Below are 23326 nucleotides of genomic sequence, written 5' to 3' on the forward strand. Positions count from 1 at the left end.
TGTAACAAGAGGAAATGCTCTCATTCCTCTGAAATAAACTTACCCCACCAGTGGGAGGCCTCACCTACAGGCAACGTCAGCCCAACTAAGCTCACTGCATATCAGGAAGCAAAATGGGATCTAAGGAAAATCAGCCTGTAACGTAGATGAGAACTTTGAGGGAAGCAGAGAAGATACTTTATAGTACTCACACGCTACTTCTGGAACCCCCGATGCATAATGTCATCTTCATGTTCTTCTCTGGGACTCTGGGGAGTCACAGAAGCAATGTCTGTCAACACACTGCCATCTGGGAAGGCATCTGGAGGGGTGGGGAGTGGGAAAAAGTTCTGAAGGGCAATGTCATAGGAAATGCAGAATGACTTGGGTTTAAATGCCAGTTCTGTCATTTATTCGCTGTAAAATTCCATAAATAATTTCACTGAATGTCATTTTACTCTTCTTTAAAATGGGAATTTTACTTTATAAGGTTTTCATTAAAAATGTACCTGGTATATTATAGACCATCAAAAAAAATGCTTCTAAAATTTTTATTTTAAAGGTGCCTTTTGGGGCTGGGTGTGGTTGGCTTATGTCTGTAATCCCAGCACTTTGGGAGTCTGGGGTGGGTGAGTTGCTTGAGCCATGGAGTTTGAGACCAGCCTGGGTAACAAAGCAAAACCCCGTCTCTACAAAAAAATACAAAAATTAGCTGAGTGTGGTGGTGCACACCTGTGGTCCCAGGTATTTGGGAGGCTGAGGTGAAAGGATGACCTGAGCCTGGGCAGTTAAAGTTCCAGTGAAGCCGTAATGGTAACACAGAACAAGACCCTGTCTCAAAAAAAAAGAAAAAAAGATGCTTTTTGGGTTTCCAACTTACCTCCTAATTAAGTAAATAATTTTTGCCTAATATAAAAAGATAAAAGCGATAATTTGCTACAAAAGGCATATTGTATAGATTAGTTGATACTATGTCTGTATATTCGAGTTTAGGAGAAAGAGTGAAAACATATCTAATTTGATTTAATTTCTCCTCAGTACCTGATAAAATATAAGTATTTGGGAGTTGCTGGGATGGGGACAGTGGATAGCAAATAGATTTAAAATTAAAGAAGTGCAGCTGGGTGGAGTGGCTCACACCTGTAATCCCAGCACTTTGGGAGGCTGACACGGGTTGATCACGAGATCAGGAGTTCAAGACCAGCCTGGCCAAGATGGTGAAACCCCCATCTCTACTAAAAATACAAAAATCAGCCAGACATGTTGGTGGGTGCCTGTAAACCCAGCTACTCAGGAGGCTAAGGCAGATAATTGCTTGAACCTGGGAGGCACAGGCTGCAGTGAGCCGAGATTGAGCCACTGCACTCCAGCCTGGGTGACAGAGTGAGACTCCATCTCAAAAAAAAAAAAAAAAATTTGCAGAAGTACACAGAGCTTATGGATTTGTCCAAATTTCATCCTGCATTACTGGGTATGTTAGAGATTTCAGACATATCAACTTGATGTGGAATCAGAGGGATGGGTAGTCCTCATGTGTACTCATCACCCGGAATGCCACACTGTCCTACGTTGAACTCCAAGGCTGTGATGATTATCCCATGTGTGCCTACCCTCTTGTGTTAATTACTGTGATGGATTGTTTCACTCTCTGAGTTGATGCTCCTTTCATTTTTATTCCAGGAGAAAAACATAAAACTACTAAGAACAACGAGCATTCTTTTAACAGAATATTTAATATTTGTTTTTTGATATTCAACTAGATAGTCATAATACCATTTAAATGAACAATCTCTGAATAAAAATACCAGTTTAAATCCAGGTAAATAAGGTAGCATGTAAAGCAATAAGTAAAGATAATTTCAAAACTAGAGAAAAAGAAAACTGATGATTTGCAATAGCAAAGGCATGGAATCAACCCAGGTGGCTGTCAGTGATGGACTGGATAAAGAAAGAAAATGTGATACATACACACCATAAAATACTATGCAGTTGTGAAAAAGATCAGATTTTTTTTTTTTTTGAGATGGAGTTTCGCTCTTGTTACCCAGGCTGGAGTGCAATGGCGCAATCTCAGCTCACCGCAACCTCCGCCTCCTGGGTTCAGGCAATTCTCCTGCCTCAGCCTCCTGAGTAGCTGGGATTACAGGCACGTGCCACCATGCCTAGCTAATTTTTTGTATTTTTAGTAGAGACGGGGTTTCACCATGTTGACCAGGATGGTCTCGATCTCTTGACCTCGTGATCCACCCACCTCGGAAAGATCAGAATTATGTCCTTTGCAGCAACATGGATGCACCGGAGGCCATTATCCTAAGCAAACTAATGCAGAAACAGAAAACCAAATGCCACATGTTCTTACTTATAAGTGGGAGCTAAACATTGGATGCACATGGACCTAAAGATGAGACCACTGGGGAATATGAGAGGTGGGAGGGAGATGAAGCGAGGGTTGAAAAACTGCCTACTGGCTACTATGTTCACTACCTGGGCTCAGTCGTACTCCAAACCTCAGCACCACAAAATATACCCATGTAACAAACCTGCACATGTACTCCCTGAATCTAAAGGAAAATCAATAAAATAAAATAACACTGGTGATCTGTTGGTTGAGAGATTAAGAACATCTTCATTTTATTCAACAGGATGTTCTGACCATCCTGTGACCTTATGTAACCTCAAAGAAATTACACTCTAAAGCAGAAAACACACATACAAATAGAGACTCCCCAGAGAGAGACAGGGTCCCTGAATACTTCCATTTTTTGAGGCTCCTGATATACCACAAATAAATAAATAAAATAGTTACAGTTAGGAAACATGATTATAAAAATTGTAGTAGACTCTAAATGTTTGCACTTAACAACTGAAGTGGCGTGATGGAAAACTTCTTTTAATCTTGTCAGCGCAACTCGTAGCTATTTATATAACCTCATCAGAGATAACATCCAACAGCTGACTCGGAGGCCCTTGGTAAATAGGCCCTGATAGGCACAGATAATGCAAGTGCTCAGACCAGTGGCCACTTTTGCAAACGCGATCTACAGGATTTCCGCTGACTGGAGTGCTTTGGGTCTGTGTTTACGTGGGCCAAAAGAAATGAAGAGGTGAGATGAGTATCTGGCTAATTCAGGTAACATCCTCCTCCCCGAACACTGCTTTGAAAGGGAAAACAAGAGCCTTGAGCTGGAATGAGGAGAGATGGATGTGGAATAAGGGAATTGTGCACCGGCCCACAGGAACAGCTGTCGCCCCAATCATGTCACACCTCATGCCTCTGCCTAGCTGCTTTTGTGATGCAGACCCCTGAAGCCACACTATGTCCGCACCCCACAGGTTGGACTCTTACCCACACATCTCTTCCCAGGAGAGCTTGGCACACCAGAGAGCCAGCCAGCCCGGCAGCTGGAGTCACTAGGATCCCTTGTCTGTGGGGAAGAGAGACAACTCCGGCTGCTGTCAATTGGATTTGAATCCTGTCTTTGTGGCTTCATCTCTACATTTTGGTTTCCTAAACCGTAAAATGGGGATAACCACAATTGAAGCCTCCTTACCAAGCTAAGGCAGCAAACCCTAGATTGTGTAGCTCCTAGTATGTGCCTTCTCAAAGGTGGTAGTGTTGGTGAAACACCTACAACTAGTTTGAGCATTCATTGATGATTCTTGCCTAAATCAATTATTTGTATGATAGTTGCAAAACGGTAATTTTCCAAGTCCAGCATTCTCTCTAAACTTGTTAATTACACTAGAAGATCTTTCCATTTTCTCTTATGTACTTCTTTCTTTGTTTAATCAGTGCGGATTAACGGATTCTTATTTTACCCAGCGGGTTATAATCCATTATTATCATTATTGATCTTGATGTTCAACTTTTCCCAGCCTTTGACCAGTGAGAGCTTCTGCGAGCTGTTCCCCATGCCCTTTGAATGTATCCTTATCATTTTGTTAGCAATTCTTTGTTATGGCATGACAAAGTGTTCCAGGCTCATATTACATTTTCCCCACCCCAGTCTTATAATTGGCCTTTTTTTTTTTTTGAGAAGTTCTTCTTTCTACTGGGAAATAGTATATAGAATCCAACATCTGGGCACTAGGCATGTTTATTGCTTTTGGGTGTCAATGTTTCTAGGAACTTCCAGCAGAAAAAAACTAGAGAATCCATACAAATATTCACAAATGTAATTATATCTATACAGTGTTTAAAAACCATGAATTCATGCTAATATGGCCAATTCCAATTCAATACCGCAGGGTTCTTCTTAGCCTTTTGCCATTATGTATTCATATGTTCCTTCTCAACATCATCAATACATGTACTCATTTGCTCACTCCTACTGTACATAGCAAGTTGTTCAGAATTGCTAGCCTACGACTCTGCTAGAACAAGCCCTACTGAATAGAGTTCAAGACTTGCTTGCAATAGGCTTTTTCCGTATAGTTGCAATACTGTGTTCAACAAGTTCTTCAGGGTGAATTTGTGTTTTGAAAACAAAGCTGTGTTAGTTCCCCTCCCTTTTACTGTGGCCATGCTCTCTATTTTAAATACCGGTAAGTTCATTTGTTTCTATCTGTGTTACATCTTAGGACTCCCCCTCCTTCATCTTACTGACTTAGTTTAATTTTATTCAATTTTGGAGTATGTAAAGATTCGTGTGGTTCTAGAAGTTTGTACTATACAAAGATATATTCTTTTCATGAAAATAAGCTAATAAAGATATATAGATATCTGTATCTAACATCATATCTGTATGTCTCTTATACACAAAAGATAACATATGTATTCCTTTGTTCTTTTATTACTATTTTACTTAACAACATGTCTTAGAAATGACTCCGTATCAGTTTAAATGTCTTCCTTATTTTTTATAGCTGCATAGTGCTCCATGGTGTGGATATACCACACAGAGTTTAAATGAATTTTTGCATCTCATTTTATCCTTGCAATACCCTGTGAGAGAGGAGAATGTATGTTATTATCCCCATTTCATAGTTGAGAAAAGAGATTCAGAGAGGTAATACTCAGAGAGGCAATTGACAGGGTGGGACCTGAGTCTCAGTCTTGAGTTTGAGGCCAGCCCTCCTCTGACTGCGGTCTTGAGATCTTTCAACCCTCTGTGGCAGCTTTCCCCAACCTTTTAGGCACCAGGGACTGGTTTCATGAAAGACAATTTTTCCAGGGGCTGGGGGATGGTTTCGGGATGAAACTGTTCTGCCTCATATCAGGGCATTGGTTAAATTTCTCTCTTTTTTTTTTTCGAGACAGAGTTTCACTCTTGTTGCCCAGACTGGAGTGCAATGGCCCAATCTTGACTCACTGCAACCTCTGCCTCCCAGGTTTAAGCAATTCTCTTGCCTCAGCCTCCTGGGTAGCTGGGATTACAGGCATATGCCACTAGGCCTGGCTAATTTTTTTGTACTTTTAGTAGACATGGGGTTTCTCTATGTTGGTCAGGCTGGTCTCGAACTCCTGACCTCAGGTGATCTGCCTGCCTTGGCCTTCCAAAGTGCTGGGATTACAGGTGTGAACCACTGTGCCTGGCCGATTTCTTTTTTTAATTTTTTTAAGATGGAGTCTTGCTCTGTTACCTAGGCTGGAGTGCAGTGGTACAATCCCAGCTCACTGCAACCTCTGCTTCACAAGTTCGAGAGATTCTCCCACCTCAGCCTCCCGAGCAGCTAGGGCTACAGGTGCACCACCACACCCAGCTAACTTTTGTATTTTTAGTAGATATGGGATTTCACCACATTGGCCAGGCTGGTCTCAAACTCCTGACCTCATGATCCACCCACCTCAGCCTCCCAAAGTGTTGAGATTATAGGCATGAGTCACTGTGCCTGGCCAGTTAGATTCTTATAAAGAACATGCAACCCAGGTCCGTCACATGCACGGTTTGCAATAGGGTATATGCTCTTAGGAGAATATAATGCTGCCCCTGATCTGCCAGGAGGTGGAGCTCAGGCAGTAATGCTGCTGGCACAGGCTCACCTCCTGCTGTGTGGCCTGGTTCCTAACAGGCCACAGGTCAGTATCGATCTGTGGCTTGGGGGTTGGGGGTTGGGGACCCCTGGTTGACGTCTTAAGGTAATTCAGGGTTTGTGGGCTAGTCTGGAATGGTGACCACTATTTATGACATGTATCTAGGTTTAATGGTAGTAACAACGTGTTCTGAGTTCTAAACCATTACTAAAACAAATTCGCTAAATTATGCTACGTCGGGGTCCTGAGCATGTTCCAACTTGGTAATTTGAGAGGAGTTAGTGAAGGACCTTGTTATTGTAGGGGAGTAGAAATTAGAACAATCACGAGACACTCTTACCTAACCATCAGATTGGCCACAGTTAACAAGCCTGACTATACAAAGTGTTGAAGAAGACATAAAGAAATAGAAATGTTCATTCACTATTTATGGGAGTATGCATTCAGTCAATCACTTTGGAGAAAAATTTGGCAATATTCTAGAACTTTAAGGCTACACATAGCTTTAGTGTAATTAACATATAGTGGGTTTATTAGTGCTTTTTATAACAAACAAATTAATTAATATATATTTTAAAATGGTCTCAGTTTTAATCTCTAATATGGTAAGTGTTGAATAGCTATAACACACATACACAAATTTTTTTTTTTTTTTTTTAATTTTTATTGGATTTTAGGTTTTGGGGTACATGAGCAGAGCATGCAAGACAGTTGCGTAGGTACACACGTGGCAGTGTGCTTTGCTTTTCTTCTCCCCTTCACCCACATTGGGCATTTCTCCCCAGGCTATCCCTCCCCACCTCCCCCTCCCACTGGCCCTCCCCTTTTCCCCCCAATAGACCCCAGTGTTTAGTACTCCCCTTTCTGCAGCACACATACACAAATTTTACTGTGGTCTTAAACATCAGGAGTATGAAGAGGAACTGAGACAAAACTGTTTCCAAGCTGCTGTCCTAGAGAAGTGCTGGGATACGCACATAAGAAGAATTGTTTAAAACATTGTCAGATTGTTGGTAATAGTGAAAATGTGAACATAAATGTCCATCATGAGAGCATAGACAAATGCAGTGCTGTATATTCATATAATGGAATTTTATATAGAAACTGAAATGAATCGGCTTGGATAAATCTCAAAAACCATGCTGCATGAACAAGTCACAGAGTGTTGCATGGGATACAACACATTTTCTTTAACTTAAAAAATTTGCAAAACAGGCCAAGCCCAGTGGCTCACACCTGTAATCCAAGCACTTTGGGAGGTCGAGGCAGGTGACTTGCTTGAGCTCAGGAGTTTGAGACCAGCCTGGACAACATGGTGAAACCCCATCTTTATCAAAAACACAAAATCTTAGCTGGGTGTGGTGGTACACATCTGTGGTCCCAGGCTTGGGAGGCTAAGGTGGAAGGATCACTTGAACCTGAGGGATGGAGGCTGCAGTGAGCTGAGATCACATCACTGCACTCCAGCCTGGATGACAGTCGCAAAATGATTTCACATAATGTGCATACATTCATGTGTGTGTAATGAAAGCTGAAAAACATTCCTGGGAATGATGTATTCCATCTTCAAGATAAAAGTCTCTGTTTAAAAAAAGATATATCTAAGGTAAATATGTGAAAATATTAAGATTTCCTGGGGGTATAAAAGTAATGGTTACTATTCTACGTATTTGAAGTGCAGAAGAGGAAGGAAGGAGAGAATTAGATAATTATTGAAGATAAAATAATTATCTGAACAGATTATCAAAGATCCCTTGAAGCAAGAAGAGCACACAATAATATGCAATCATGCCATGGAAGATATTCCAGGTTCTTTGAGAAGGAAGGAAGGTGGTTGAGGTACTTATTAAAAAGTCAGAAGAAGGAATGAATATTTATTGAATGATTCTTATGTGGTTGACACTATCTCATACAATATTTTACTGAACCTATACAAAATCCAGCAAGGTGCAATACATAGCTTTTGGGATAACACTACATTATCTCACATTTACAGATGAGCAAATCAGAGCTCAGAAGGGTGGCCAGGGTAAGTACACAGAGGAGGCCCACTTTGAGCCCAGGTCTTCTTGACTCAAGAGAGCTTTGCACTGTGCGATTCTATGTGTGCCTCCTGAGGAGTAGGGAACACAAAGAGAAGAGATTGGAAGAGACAGCATTTCTCTTTAATGATACTTCATATTTATAGTAACTGCGGGGTTCAAAGAGTTTTAGAGCTGCCACAAATTAATTCTCATAAATTATTCTGACTATATGAAAAACTTTAAGAAACATGGAGTTTCATCATGGTCAAGCAATTTCCCTTTGATTAGAACATTACTTGCAATGTGTGGACTGGAATTCTATTTCTGTTTAGCAGAATAATCACACTGATCACATCTGCCTTTTGGGGGAATCTTGATCTTGTTTTTTCTTTGAACCATGATTCATTTCATTTTGAACTGATGAATGAATGAAAAGGTCATTTGTCAAGCACTTTTCTGTGCTGTGCTAGATGTCTTCTTACACATGACCTCATCCATTTATCATGGCATTTGAGGGTTTTATCACCCCCATTTTGTAGATGAAGCGATGGAGGCTCAGAAGTCAGAAGAGTCTTACCCAGAGTGACCCAGCCAGGGGTGCATGTGCTATTTCCAGCTCAGGCCTGTCTGGCTTTTTCATGTTATGCTTTTGGACAATCGTTAACCAACCATTCTTAGGATAAGACCTTAAGCTGACTTTGAAATACTTGGAAATTCTTAGGGGCTGCAAAGCTCTCCTTTGTGAGGAGAAACCAAGTGAGAGCTACCCTGCCTGCCCTCATCGAAGGCTTCCAGGAAGTGCTTTGCACGTTGCCCAGATATTTTGCTGGCATTGCCCCTTCTTGATGAGCCATTGCCTGCTGCTTTAGAGTCCAGGCTTAAGCAGTAGTGGAATTACTCATATTATTACTATTGTAATGTTTACTTTTATTGAAGCAATACAGGTACGTAGTTTAAATGTGTCTGAAAGGCTTAAAAGGTTCATAATCAAAGAGAACAGTCCCTTGCCTGTCTTCTCTCCATAGTCCTGTTCCCAGAAGCAACTGCCGTGTCCTTCCAGCTGTGCCTTCTACAATACAGCTCCTTATTTAAAAATAATTTGCAAACCAGCATTCTTTTGATCCATAAATTTTAGACAGAATGCGTTGAGGTCCAAGAGTGGTAGATAAGGATTTAGCTCTGTTATCATCCCTCCCCTACTTTCATCTTCCTAATATAATTTTTTATACATCACTTTATTAAGAAATGATTCACATACTGTGTAACTCACCCTTTCAAAGTATACAATTCAATGGTTTTTAGTATATTTACGGAGATATACAACTATCGCCACCTCCAGTTTGAGGTCATTTTTATCACCCCAACAAGAAACATTGTTCCCCTTAGCAGTCACTCCCCATTCTTCCCTCCTTTCAGCACTAGGCTCCCACTCATTTACTTCTAGCCTTCATGGATTTGCCTATTCTGGACTTTTCATATAAGTGAAATCAAACAATGCCTGGCACTTTGCGGATGGCTTCTTTCACTGACCATAATGTTTTCAAAGTTCATTCATGTATCAGAATATTATTCCTTTCTACAACTCAGTAATATTCCATTGCACAGATATGCTACGTTTTTGTTTATCCATTCATCAGTTGATGGGCATTTGGCTCTGATATGGTTTGGCTGTGTCCCCACCCAAAGCTCATCTAGAATTGTAGCTCCCATAATTCCTACATGTCATAGGAGGGACCCGGTGCCAGGTAATTGAATTATGAGGGCGAGTCTTTCCCATGCTGTTCTCATGATAGTGAGTAAGTCTCAGGAGATCTGATGGTTTTATAAAGGGGAGTTGCCATGCACATGCTCTCTCTTGCCTGCCGCCATGTAAGGCATCCCTTGATTCTTCTTTCATCTTCTGCCATGATTATGAGGCCTCCTCAGCAATAAGGAGTTATGAGTCCATCCATTAAACCTCTTTCTTTTATAAATTATCCAGTGTCAGGTATGTCTTTATTAGCAGTGTGAGAATGAACTAATACAGGCTCATTTCCACCTTTTGGCTATTTTGAATATTACTGCTATGAACATTTGTGTACAGGTTTTTGTGTGAGCATATGTTTTCTATTCTCTTGGATATATACCTAGGACTGAAATTGCTGGGTCATGCATTAACTATGTTTAACTTTTTGTGGAACTGCCAAGCTGTTTTCCACAGCAGCTGCACCATTTTATATTCCAACTAGCAATGAATGAAGGTTCCAATTTCTCCATGTCTTTGCCAGTAGTTGTCTGTCTTTTTAAAAAATTTTAATCTTCTCATTGGGTATGCAGTAGTATCTCACCATGGTTTTGATTTGCAAATAAAATTGTCATCATTTAATGACAATGATAGTGAGCATCTTTTCATGTGCTTATTGGTCACTCCCATGTCTTCTTTGGAGAAATGTCTATTCATATCCTTTACTCATTTTTAGATTGGGTTACTTTTATTTTGTTATGAGTTATATGAGTTGTAAGAGTTCTTTATATATTCTGGTTAAAAGTCATTATCAGATAAATTATTTGTAAATATTTTTTCCCATTCTGTAAATTGTCTTATTCCATAAATGGCAAGTTATAGAATGGAAGAAAATATTTGCAAATAATTTATCTGATAATATTGTTATCTTGTTGTTTCTTGAGGCCCAAGAGGTTTTTAAATTTTGATGTAATTCAATTGATCTATTTTTTCTTTTTTTTGTTTGTGCTTTTGGTGTTATATTTTAGAAATCTTGGCTTAACCCAAAATCACAAGAGCTTTGAAATTTTAGCCCTTAGATTTAGGTCTATGAACAATTTCAACTTAATTTTTTTTGTATGTGATATTAGGTAGGGGGTCCAACTTGATTCTCTTACACGTGTATATCCAATTGTCCTAGCACAATGTGTTGAAAACCTTATATAGTTTTATGGTAAATTTGTATGAAATCCCTATTTAGTATTTACACTATTATGTATGTGTAAATGGATTTTCTGCTGAACCAAACAGTATACTGTTATTGTTTCCTTTCTTAAAAAAAAAAAACCACCACAAATCTTTCTTTTCTAAGAGTTAACAATAGCCTCATTGTCTCATTTTAATTGTTGCTGTTTCTTTAATTTCTTTGAATGTATGCCTATATCTCTCCATATTCTACAGTAGTCTCTCTTTTCACAAGAGCAAACCTATCAGCTGATCCATCATTTCGCAATTTCTTCTGGAGACATCCCTTTGGGGTGCCTGTTTCCTTGCACCAATCTACACTTCCGGCTCCTAAAAATAATTCCTATTCAAACTCTCTGCAGAACTCTGATTGCTTAAACACATAATCTCCTGCTGCATTTGCTTGTTTGTTTTTTATTGGAGATGCTCCTTGAGCCCTCAGTCCTCTTGCTCCTGTCTATGTTGGTTAGGACCTCTCTTCAATGAATCCTCAGAATTACCATTGCCTCGCTCTTCTGTTGGTTCCTGGATCTAGTTTCTTGTCTGTTTTAATTTATTCCCTCATTTTGGTGAACTACAGACTCCAGGAACTTTCTGAGAAAATGCATAGGAAATTATTATTTTTTTACTTTATGTGATTCTTTATTTCTGCCCTCATATTAACAGTTTGGCTGGGATTAGAATTCAAGTTTAGAATCCTCCTCACTTAGCACTTTAAAGGCATTCTTCCACTGCCTTCTGGCTTTCAGTGCTGCTCTTGAGAAATCTGGGCTATTCTGATATGGTGTCTAAGTCCTTGGTATCTATCTGTTCCATTTCATCTCTCCAAAAGTTTTTATGACCTGATATTCTGAACTTTCATTATAAAATGTATTGTTCTAAATTTGATGTATATTATGCTGAATACTTAATGATTCCTTTCATTCAGGGACCAATGTGTTTTATTAGTTTTTAAATTAATTACTTATCTATTTATTTTGAGAAAGAGTCTTGCTCTTGTTGCCCAGGCTGGAGTGCAATGGCATGATCTTGCTTCAGCGCAACCTCCACCTCCCAGGTTCAAGTGATTCTCCTGCCTCACTCAGCTTTCTGAGTAGCTGGAATTATAGGCCTGCACCACAATGCTGGATTAATTTTTTTGCATTTTTAGTAGAGACAGGTTTTCACCATGTTGGCCAGGCTGATCTCCAACTCCTGACCTAAGGTGATCTGCCCGCCTCAGCCTCTCAAAGTGCTGGGATTACAGACTCGAGCCACTGTGCCAGCTGACCAATGTGTTTTGGTTTGAGGAAATTTCCTTATGTTACTTCTCTAATAATCTCTTCCTCACTCTCTTTTCTCTTTGTAGAATTTCTATTTCTAGGAAGATGTTGGACTTCCTAGATGATCTCTTAGGTTTCTTACTCCTCTTCTTGTCCACCTTTATCTCTGCATTTTTCTTTCAGAGGGATTTCTTCAACGTTATCTTCTAGTACTCCCACTGATAGTAAACAAATTTTTAAGCTATTTTTAATTCCAGAGAGTTGAAGTCTTTCTTGTTCTCTGACTATGCCTGTTACAAAACATTACCTTTCTGTTCTTGTTTTGTGGATACAATATCTCTTCTCATCCCTCTGAGGATATTAACATTAACTCATGTTAAAACTGACTTATTTCCTTGTTTAACCTGTATGTTTCAAGTTACTTCTATAACATAACTGGCCCAGAGAAAAATGCTATCTCTAAAAAGGAGGTAATCAAAAAAAATTTTCATCAAATGTCCAGCAACTCTCAGATCTCATATTTAAGAGTGAGACAAGGAATACCTGAATGGAAGGGGTGTATATGTGTGTGTGCACACTAAGGTCAGGTAGGACCGACCAGGAGTAGGAGTTGTGGATGGTTGGGCTTCACCAGAGTGTGATCAGGTGGCAAGCCATTTTTTGGGGGAGGATGTGTGTGGATAGGGAAGAGCAAAATACCCATATCTACACTTTTTGCTAGAGTGGCTGAATTTCCCAGTAAAGAACCATCTAATCTGCTGTGAGAAACAGCAGGGAGTAGCTGGAGAGTTCTGCTAAAACAATGCTCATTGGGAAGTTTGAAGAAACACAGATAGGTCCTCAGGTCCCCCCTTGCCCTATCCACGCAGTTGACAGGGGCTCGGGACTCTAGGAGACAAAGCACAGGGGAAGGTGGCGGTAATTGATTGAAATCTGCACACTGCATGATTACAAGCCCCACCTCCATTTCCTGAGCAGCTCTCAGAACAGCAGCAGCCGGATGGCTCACAGCTCCCTGACTCCCCCACACCTTTGGCACTCAGTTCCTGGGTCCTTCCCAACGCTCCGCAGGGAAGCAGGGCTATTTCGCACCACTGCCCCCTTCCAAGTCTCACCTTCCCCCACACTGCTAAGGAACCAACACTCTTCTCTGCACTATCAGGGTTCATACATTATGGTTTGGGATTTCAGAAGTCTCCAGACTTTATGAAAGATGGCATTTGTGTTTCCAATTTTTATTTTCCTTTGTTTCTGGGTAATTTTCAAGAGAAGAAGGAGGTAGGAATATCTTTTAGTCTACCATCTTGAAGCAGAAAATTCTCCACTGAGCTGTTTTCCAGTGTTTCCTAAAGTAAGGAGACGGGCAAAAGAGAATAGAGGCCCCAATAGAGGAAAGTCAGTATACAAAAAGCTGTGAATGTTCTGGTGTCTATTTTCAAGACTATGTTAGCATAAGTGACAGTCACACAACCAGTATAATGAGTAAATACAGGATTTTATCCTCCTGGGAGAGCAGTCTAGCACATTTCACGAATCTTTCTTGAGAATCAGAAATCACTCTAACTGCAGGTGAAAATGCCACTGGGTTTTCAGTTATCTCGGGCAGAGTTCCATATTGCAGCAAAAAGGGACAGATCTGTCTTTTGAATCGCAAACTTCTGTTACCTGATTACATCTGAAACATACAATGAAGTACTTGGAAAGTCAGATATATAGACAGGAAAACCTCAAAAGCTAGAGTTCAAAATAACTGTCCCAAATAATCAATAAAACTTGGCAAACCAACTGGCAAGGAGAAACAGGCTGTGTAATTCAATGAAGCATTTAGACAAGCAGGGCTGCTTTCTGGCATGCAGAATCCATTCAAGTGCCAGCTTTCTCTACAGGTTTGAGAATTATTTCTCTTGATATAATAGTTTGAGTTTCCATAGTATTCCAGATGGTAGCATAATGTGTCTCCAAATATTGTCCACTTAAAACCATGGATTATAGTTATTATTTAATTAGGCTATTGGTTAGCCTCGTATATTTCTTTCAGAGCTAGTATTTGCATGCTTCATTGAGATAACCTACTCAGCAAACCTTGTGGTTCCCTTGCCTGTTTACAGAGTTTTTGTGCTAAGAAATGTTTTTGAGCTTCAGACTCACACCAGTAAAAGTGATCTCTGCATCTTTGTTCCCATCACAACAGATCCATGATGTTACTTCCTCAGTTAGGCATCTCTAGGGAGATGCATAAATGTATAAATACATATATATACACACACACATATATGTATGTATGCATATATATATATAGATCCAGAAAGATGTCTCTTTTTGCTGCAATATGGAACTCTGCTCGAGATAACTGAAAACCCAGTGGCATTTTCACCTGCAGTTAGAGTGATTTTTGATTCAAGAAAGATTTGTGAAATGTGCTAGACTGCTCTTCCAGAAGGATAAAATCCTGTATTTACTCATTATCCTGGTTGTGTGACTGTCATAGTCTAAAAACTAAGTTTTCTATAGGAATGCCATAAACATAACTTGACCATGAGGTAAATATTTTCCAGATTATGCAGTCAGGGTGCTGAGTATGTCAGGATATTGGATGGCAGATGCTACACAACTTGGATTTGGAAGAAGGTTAGAATTATTACACTTCCATAATGTAGCTATCCCAGAGAAAAATTCTACCTCTAAAAGCACGTAATCAAAAGGGAAGAATGTTTATTCAACTGTTTTTAATTGTACCCTTAAGAATATTTCAGATGCCTTTGTGTGATGTTTTTCTTTTTTATCTTTCTGTATTTCCACATATTATATAATGTCCATGTATCTCCTTCATAGTTGCATTAGAAATAATGAATTCTGCTTTGAATCCCTTACAATTCAAAAGATATCAATGAATTTTTGGGAATGTGCAACAGTAAATATTTCCAACACACTCACAGAGAGTAAAACAAATGATCATCATCTAGTTAAAAATAGCAACAAAAATTCCTCTGACATTTAACTTATTCTACCTTCAATTATGTGATGATCTACTAAAGGTAAATAATAGAAATTTAATCTTCTCTCCAGACACTTACGAAAGAGAAAATCACATACTCTGTGGAAGCTACACTGCCCATCTTCATAAGAAAATCGAATGTTCTTCTTTATCCAGAGCCCTTTATTATTCAAATCATACTTTGAGGGTCAGATTCTGAACTGTATCTTGGAATTTCCCCTGACTCTTTTCTTGGTACAATTCCAAATTGGCAGGAAATATTTTGTTTGTTAACCACCAAGTAATTATTTCATCATCAGGCTCAGAAGAGAAGGAATGTCTATTACCTCTGCTTTGGAGAGGCACCTTCAAGAAAGATTCAAACCCATTACACAAGGGATGGAAAAACCCACAGATGCATGGGATTTGAATCTGGCAGGAGCACAAAACACCTTGGAGATATTAGATTTTCCAGTTGCATTGCCTAGCAGAGTGAGAGCTGCCAAACTTGGAGAGACCGGTAAGTTTTTAGTATATATGAATACCGCATTGTTCACAGAACTAACATAGGCTGGGAAGTCCTATGTTGCAGATGAAAGTTATCTTGTGAAATATTTAGGTCTTGGACCAATTGCTGTAGATTGTATATATAATTTTGGATAAAATCCCTAAATTAGAGCTCTGTGCCTTTGACATGAACCTATCAAAATCTGCTACTCTGAATACTCATAGGTATTGTGAGAAAAGAGCTCTGCGTTTGGAGTCAGACCTTCCGGCTCTGGTCACATCTTTGTCGCATCCTGTATAGCGATGGGTTCAAACTTAGTTTCTTCATGTATAAAATGGGAATAATAATTCCTGGTTACTTAATAAGTTTAAGAGATGGTACATCTAAAAGCGTCTCACAAATTATAACATATAAACACATAAGGAATTATGATTAGTAAACAAATTACATGTAAAGGAATTTTCAATGGTATAAAAAATCTTATATAAATACTATTATTGTGCCCTTTACTAATTGTTTTGTTAAAACTTGAGAATCCAGAGAGCTTTTTGTACTGCTCTACCTGCTAAAGCCATGGTAATAAACCCTGCAAAAGGTGTGGTCCTTGGGGACTTGTCCCATGCTGGTTACAGCATCGAAGAGCGGCACGTGGCATGGGTTAGGGGGAGAGTGCCTGGCTTGGATCAGCAGATCTCAAGTTGCACCTGAATTTGGTTTGCCAGCTCCTTATATAACCTTTAGGAAGTTGCTGAGCCTCAATTTCTTTGTCTTCAACGAGGGGTCGAACTAGATAACCTTTCCATTTTTATCCAGCTATAAAATTCTATTATTTTATAATTGCCTAAAGTATCAATTGCCTTTCAGGGTTCACTAGAGTGATTCAGTCTTTGTGCCACATATTAGATGAGGGGCTGCGAGTGAAATTGTCCCGAGCTACTAAAACACAGGATTAGGGAGAGGTGTTTTTGTTTTACTGCCTAGAGTTGACCCTGCACAGCCAGGTGCCCACGGACTACAAGAGTAAACAACCTAGGAGCTCTCATAAAATTAATAACCACCAACAGTCCCACCTGCAGGGTTAGCAAGGCATGCTTTGTTGTCATGGTGTTCCTAGGGGCAGCTAAAGGATAAACCGATCCTAGGGGACCTGATTTCATTGCTTTAAAAGTACCACCTACCTTGGAGAGGAAGTTGTAAGCCCTAAATCCCCAGGGAATTGAGGAATTAAATCAACCATTTGTGAAAATTTGATTTTCTTTTGAAGCTGCTCATAAGCCAAAGCCATTTAACATTAAAAAAAGTTGCCTTTTTTTTTTTTTTGAGACAGGATCTTGCTCTGTCACCCAGGTTGGAATGCAGTGACACTATCCTTGCTCACTGTAACCTCTAACTCCTGGGCTCAAGGGATCCTCCTGCCACAGCCTCCTAAGTAGCTAGTACTATAGGCAAGCACCACCAGGCCCAGCTAAGCTTTTCAGGCACTTTTGAAGAGATAGGGTCCCTATGTTGCCCAGGTTGGTCTCTGGCTCCTGGTCTCAAGCTATCTTTCTGCTTGGCCTTCCAAAGTGCTGGGATTACAGGTGTGAGCCATCACGCCCAGCCAACCATTGCTTTTGAATCAGACAGGCATTGATTTGAATTCTAGATTAATGGTTTACTAATAGGAGACTTCAGGTAAATTGGCTCTTTACCTGAAGAGCCAATTGTTAAATACTTGCAAGCATGCCACTGAATATAAAATCCCTGAATTTTTTTTCATGTTTGGCTTTGTTATTTAACATTTACATTTCCAAATGGTTGCTTTTAGTCTCTCCTTGAAATAAAGCTTCATAAGAGAAGTTACTTGGTTTAGTTTACTGATGAATTCCAAGTATCTAAAATAATAAATATCTCAATAAATATTGGAAATAAGCAATTGTGCTTTAATAGCATTTAATGCCATTGCTCCATCATTACAAATGGCTACAATTCTCAATATCTCCAAATATTTAAACTATCACTAGACTTAAATTAGAGTTTATCGACCTAAAGCAGGAAAGGCCTAGAAGATTTTTAGGAAAGAAATTATCCAACTTGTAGCTACTTTATTTTTATTTTTTTGAGACAGAGTCTCATCTGTTGCTCAGGGTGGAGTGCACTGGCAAGATCTTGGCTCACTGCACACCTCCTGGGTTCAAGCAGTTCTCCTGCTTCAGCCTCCTAAGTGCCTGGGATTATAGGCGCGTGCCACCACGTCCAGCCAATTTTTTTTTGTATTTTTAGGAGAGACGAAGTTTCACTGTATTTGCCAAGCTGGCCTCGAACTCCTGACCTCAAGTGATCCACCTGACTCGGCCTTACATTTGTAAAACATGAAACTTTGAGTCAGACAGCATTTGGGAGGGTTTAGTACAATGAGTTATTTACAAACCAACCTTCTGATCATTTGAACAAGTGAAGTAGATGATTTGAATTTATGAAGTAGAATTGTTGGCATTCACTATCTGAATGTTAAATAGATGGTTTTGACTTTGAGGTAACTGATAACATACTGTTCTTCTAGGAAGGAACAAAGAGTATAAGCAGCTTCTAGAAGCCAGTTCTGCGATACGGTAAGTTCCTGCCATCAGCACTAAAAAGGTGCTTTGTCTTTTTATCCTACGTTCAGAAACAGACTGATACACCTCTGATCAGACCTGGGCTATATTGATAACATTGAAATGGTAAAGAAGAAACATTTTTCATTTTATTAATGTTAAGGGAATTGACAAAATGATAGATTGCTTGGATAATTTGGAAGGTGTTGTCACAAGGTCGAGTTAGTATAGAAATTTTCTGGAAGTGTGGAGAAGTGGAGAATTGAGTGTTTCCAGTACAAAGAGGCTGGTTTTCTAAGTGTGAAGTTTTAGACATCAGAGAGACATTCGAATGCAGATATTCCAGAGGAGAGTTGAGATATGATAAAACAGGCACCAAGCATTCCCCAATCTCTGTCTCCCCAAGGTCATTCTGCTGCCATCAACCATCCCACATGCTTGGAAGGAAGATAAAGACTTTGAAAACCCAATGTCTCTGCTTTTCCTAGCTACCTCTTCTCAGGCAAACCTTGCTCACTATGCCCACTGTAATCCTGTTCAAATAGTTAAAATGCACCTCCACGCTATGAAGGAAGTTAAAGGGTTTAACTCTAAAAGTTGAATGAGGCTGGGCTCAGTGATTCATGCCTGTAATCCCAGCACTTTGGGAGTCTGAGGCAGGTGGATCATCTGAGGTCAGGAGTTCGAGACCAGCTTGGCCAATATGGTGAAACCCCATTTCTACTAAAAATACAAAACATTAGCAGGACATGGTGGCACAGGCCTTTAGTCCCTACTTGGGAGGCTGAGGCAGGAGAATCACTTGAACCCAGGAGGTGGAGGTTGCAGTGACCTGAGATCACTCTACTGCACTCCAGCCTTGGCTACAGAGTGAGACTCATCTCAAAATAAATAGATAAATACATAATAAAAATAGAAAATAGAATAAAAAATAAAAGTTGAACAATATACTGGATGCTCTGGCATAGTGTTGAGAGCTTAGACTCTGAAAGTGAATGTTGCTTGAATCCTAGCTCTACAATCTACTGAAGGCATAGCCATGGTCAAGTGAGTCTGGCTGAACCTGTTTCTTCTCTGTAATATGTGTATAACGAAAATTCCCCATAGTGATTAAATGAGATAGTTCATGAAAAGTGTGCAGCCTAGTTCCTGGCACGTGGTAAACATCCAGTAAATGGGAGCAAGTATAAACCATGAGTTCTACTGGTCCCACACTTAGCCCAGGGGGTCCCTTCCTGGAAGTGGGAACTGTAAGTAAAATCAGCACCGTTAGGGACCGTGGGTGGCATTGCATATTCCCTGTGAAGATGAGTTCTGGAATTATACATTGGCAATCACTCTTTTGTTCTCTTCAAACCCTTAGAAGTCACTGCGTGCTCAGGCCACTACTCATGTACTTGATTATTCCTCCCAGGCTACTGTACGATACTCTTCAAGATTTTACAGGACTCAACAATCCTTAATTACCTGCTTATCATTAACCTCTCTTCTCTCCACCTTAGTTTTCCCCCTTAGTATAAAACTTGATTTCTGTATTTTTTTTTTTTTGTTTTTTTAAGATGGAGTTTTGCTCCTGTTGCCCAGGCTGGAGTGCAATGGCGTGATCTTGGCTCATTGCAACCTCCACCTTAGGTGGAGGTCCAAGCAATTCTCCTGCCTTAGCCTCTGGAATAGCTGGGATTACAAGTGCCCGCCACCATGCCTGGCTAAGTTTTGTTTTTTACTAGAGATGAGGTTGCACCACATTGACTAGGCTAGTCTTGAACTTCTGACCTCAGGTGATCGGCCCGCCTTGGCCTCCCAAAGTGCTGGCATTACAGGTGTGAGCCATTGTGCCAGCCTAAAACTTGATTTTTGACATCCAGCTTGAAACGCTTCCATAACACTTTGGCAATATGTGCAGCATTGTCATTTGGACAGGACACCATTGGTGGGCAAATGTGTTCACCAGAAGATGAAATACTGGCGGAAAGTGAGATCACAGCCATGTCATGAACAGATAGGTGAGCACATTTCAAAACAAAGAAATCTCCTTGACAGGCAGAGTGCCATGGAGCCCCTGTAGTGTTGTAAGGTACACAGGTGTTTGGGGATGAGTAGGGGTAGGGTGAGTCAGTGTGGTACGAGAGGGAATTGAAAGAGGAGGCTGTCCTCAGCCACGTCCTAAACCAAAGGGTTTCCCCAGAGCATGATTCATGTTAGAAAAAGACCCCACATTCAAATAAGACTGGGAAACCCTGGGATAATCGCACGGCTCTCAGGATACCAAAGACTCAGAGGAGATCTGAGAGTAAAGAAACCCTTCTGGCTCTGTTAAACCCATACTTTCTTGTGTATACAGACCAAACAATACTTTTTGGTGCAATAAGTAAAAAACCTAAACCAAATACCCACTTCCAGGCACTTCCTGCCCCACTCCAGTTTGGTCAGATGATTGTCCTTCTCCAGGACCGTGATCTCGATGGTTACAGTCCTTGTAATTAACACACGTTACTTCTACCTCTACCTCCAAATGAACTACCATTTTAACCATTTTTCATTTTCTTGTTAGACCAAAATCTTTCTCTTTGAGTCTCAGGTATATTCCAATTGTCATCAATTCCACTACTCTGCATAGCTATGACTTTATAGATATTATTTATCATACTAATAACTCATCCAGTTTATTTCTTGATGACGTGCTGTCTAGTAGAATTTCCCATGATGATGAAAATGGAAATCTCTCCCCTTTATCTCTCTGCTGTGTCCAATACTCTAGCACTAGCCACGGGGGACTATTGAGCACTTGATGTGGCTACTGCAACTGAATCTTAGTAGAATGGAATTTTTTATTTTAATCAATTTAAATTTAGATAGCCACATCTGGGTAATCACTGTCATATTGGAAAATGGAATTATTGGGGAAACCTGCCAGAACAGAAAACTGCCCTGTTTAGGCAGAGAGCAGGCTCAGATCAGAGAAAGAGGTAGACCAGTCTGGTTTGGGGGGTGGTCAAAGATTTATTCAGGGGGAACTTAAGGTGAGGCAGTCTAGGGTGGCAGCAAGACAAGGCAGATCCTGCAATGATGCTGTCTGTTTTCTTACACCATGAAAAGAAAAGGGAAAGGTGAAAATAGTCACAGATGGTGTGTCAAACCTTGTGGCTGTTTTCCTAATCTATCTACTTTTTACTTAGAGATTGGTTGAGTTCTCTACAATCTGGTCAACATTTCTAAACCAGGCATATTTCAGGGGGAAGCAGTTATCTTGTTCCACCAGTTGCTCTATCTTACAACTCACACTGTGGTCACATACACAGAATACATTCTCACAACAGCAATCTTAGTGGATCCTATATATGCACGTATCTGCATCCAGGAGAGAAATAAGATAATAGCTAGAAGTCATGTGAATAAGATAAAGCCACAGTAACCCCTACAAGGCAAAAAACATTGCTGATCACCAATCATCTCATCAAAATACATCATGTCGAATATTCTCCTAATATACCATTTGCAAAATTTTAAAATAACAAGAACATAGATAATTTTTTGTATAATGCAGAGAAAAATCACGTTGGAGTATAATAAATGAAACCACTTATTAGAAAAATTAATATTAATTAGCCTAAAAAGTTTTTGAAAGATACACTTTAAATAATGACGGGAAGGTTAGAAATAACCTCCAGAGATGTTCAATATGTATCCACTCTGGTGTAAAATTGACTTTCAAATGTTCCAGTGGAAAAAACCAAATCTGAAAAATAAGAAATCTATATGACTAAAGTATCTTCGTGTGTCTGTGGCCACCTCCAGGGTGGAGGGGACAGCCTCCCCTCCGGTGAGAGTACAACGCAGGTGCCTCAGTGTTCACAAAAGGGTGCGCTGCTGCTTACATATCTAGTAACAGGAGCATGTGGCTCTCCCTTCAGTTATAATATTGGTTATCTGACTTTCAGTTACTTGACAGAGACTCAACTTATGAACTGTCTGAGCATAGTTTATTTCAAAAGTCCAGCTGAGACAACTGTCATTTGCTAAGGACCCTGTTCCTTAAGGGTCCCCAAGTTTTAGCCCTGGGTCAAGATGAGTCCCTAGTAAGCTTGGACCCAACTTGCATCCTCTTGACACCTTATCACAGATGAAATGCTTCACAGCATGGTGTAGCTTCATTAGAAACAATCACAAGTAGAACTTCTGTGCCTGTCTTATAAGACTGGGGTACATTGTCCAGCGTGCCACTCACTAAATCCACCCACTTGAGAAGTTGCTCGCAGACCCCAGAGCCAGAAAATATTGGTTGCATGATGGACTGGACTGTTTCATTTTCTAAGACAATGAAAAATATGTAACCAATGTGTTTTTCTCTTTGTCTTTGTCCCCAAGAAACTGAGCACCAATTATATGCTTACTTGCAGTAGGTTTCTTAGGCCAAGATTTTTCTTCTTCTTTTTTTTTTTTTTTCACTTACAACATCTGGAGAAAATACATTTAAGGAAATGTTAACAAATAGGTACAAAAATTGATAACATTGAAGTATATGTACTTCCTTATAGAGGGAAAAATAATCAGAATAGATAGAATCTTTTAAATTAGTTTTACACAAAGAATACCAAAACATTTAATAATAAAGATGACCTCATTTAAGAAGATTCATTTTATGTCTTTTCCTAGGGTTAACCAAATGACTAATGTCAAGTCCCCGAAGCACATAGGTACAAAGACATTTCCTCACAAAAGATGAATGACATAGGATTTCAGTGTTCAAATTTTCCACTTTTTGAAACAATTGTGTTTTAGATTCAGGAGCCCATAGGCATGTTTGTTACATAGGTATAGAGTGTGGGGATTGGGTCGCTAGTATACTCATCACCCAGATACTGAACATTGTACCCAGTAGGTAATTTTTCAACCCTCAGCCCCACACCCTCCCCTCTTTTGGAGTCTCCAGTGTCTATTATTTCCATATTTTTGTCCCTGGGTACCCACCTGTTCACTCCCACTTTTAAGTGAGAACACGAGGTATTTGATTTTCTGTTTCTGAGTTAGTTCACTTAAGATAATGGCTTCCAGCTCCATCCATGTTGCTGCAAAGGACAAGAT

This window comes from Callithrix jacchus, chromosome 14 (assembly GCF_049354715.1).
Source record: "Callithrix jacchus isolate 240 chromosome 14, calJac240_pri, whole genome shotgun sequence".
Lineage (NCBI taxonomy): Eukaryota > Metazoa > Chordata > Mammalia > Primates > Cebidae > Callithrix > Callithrix jacchus.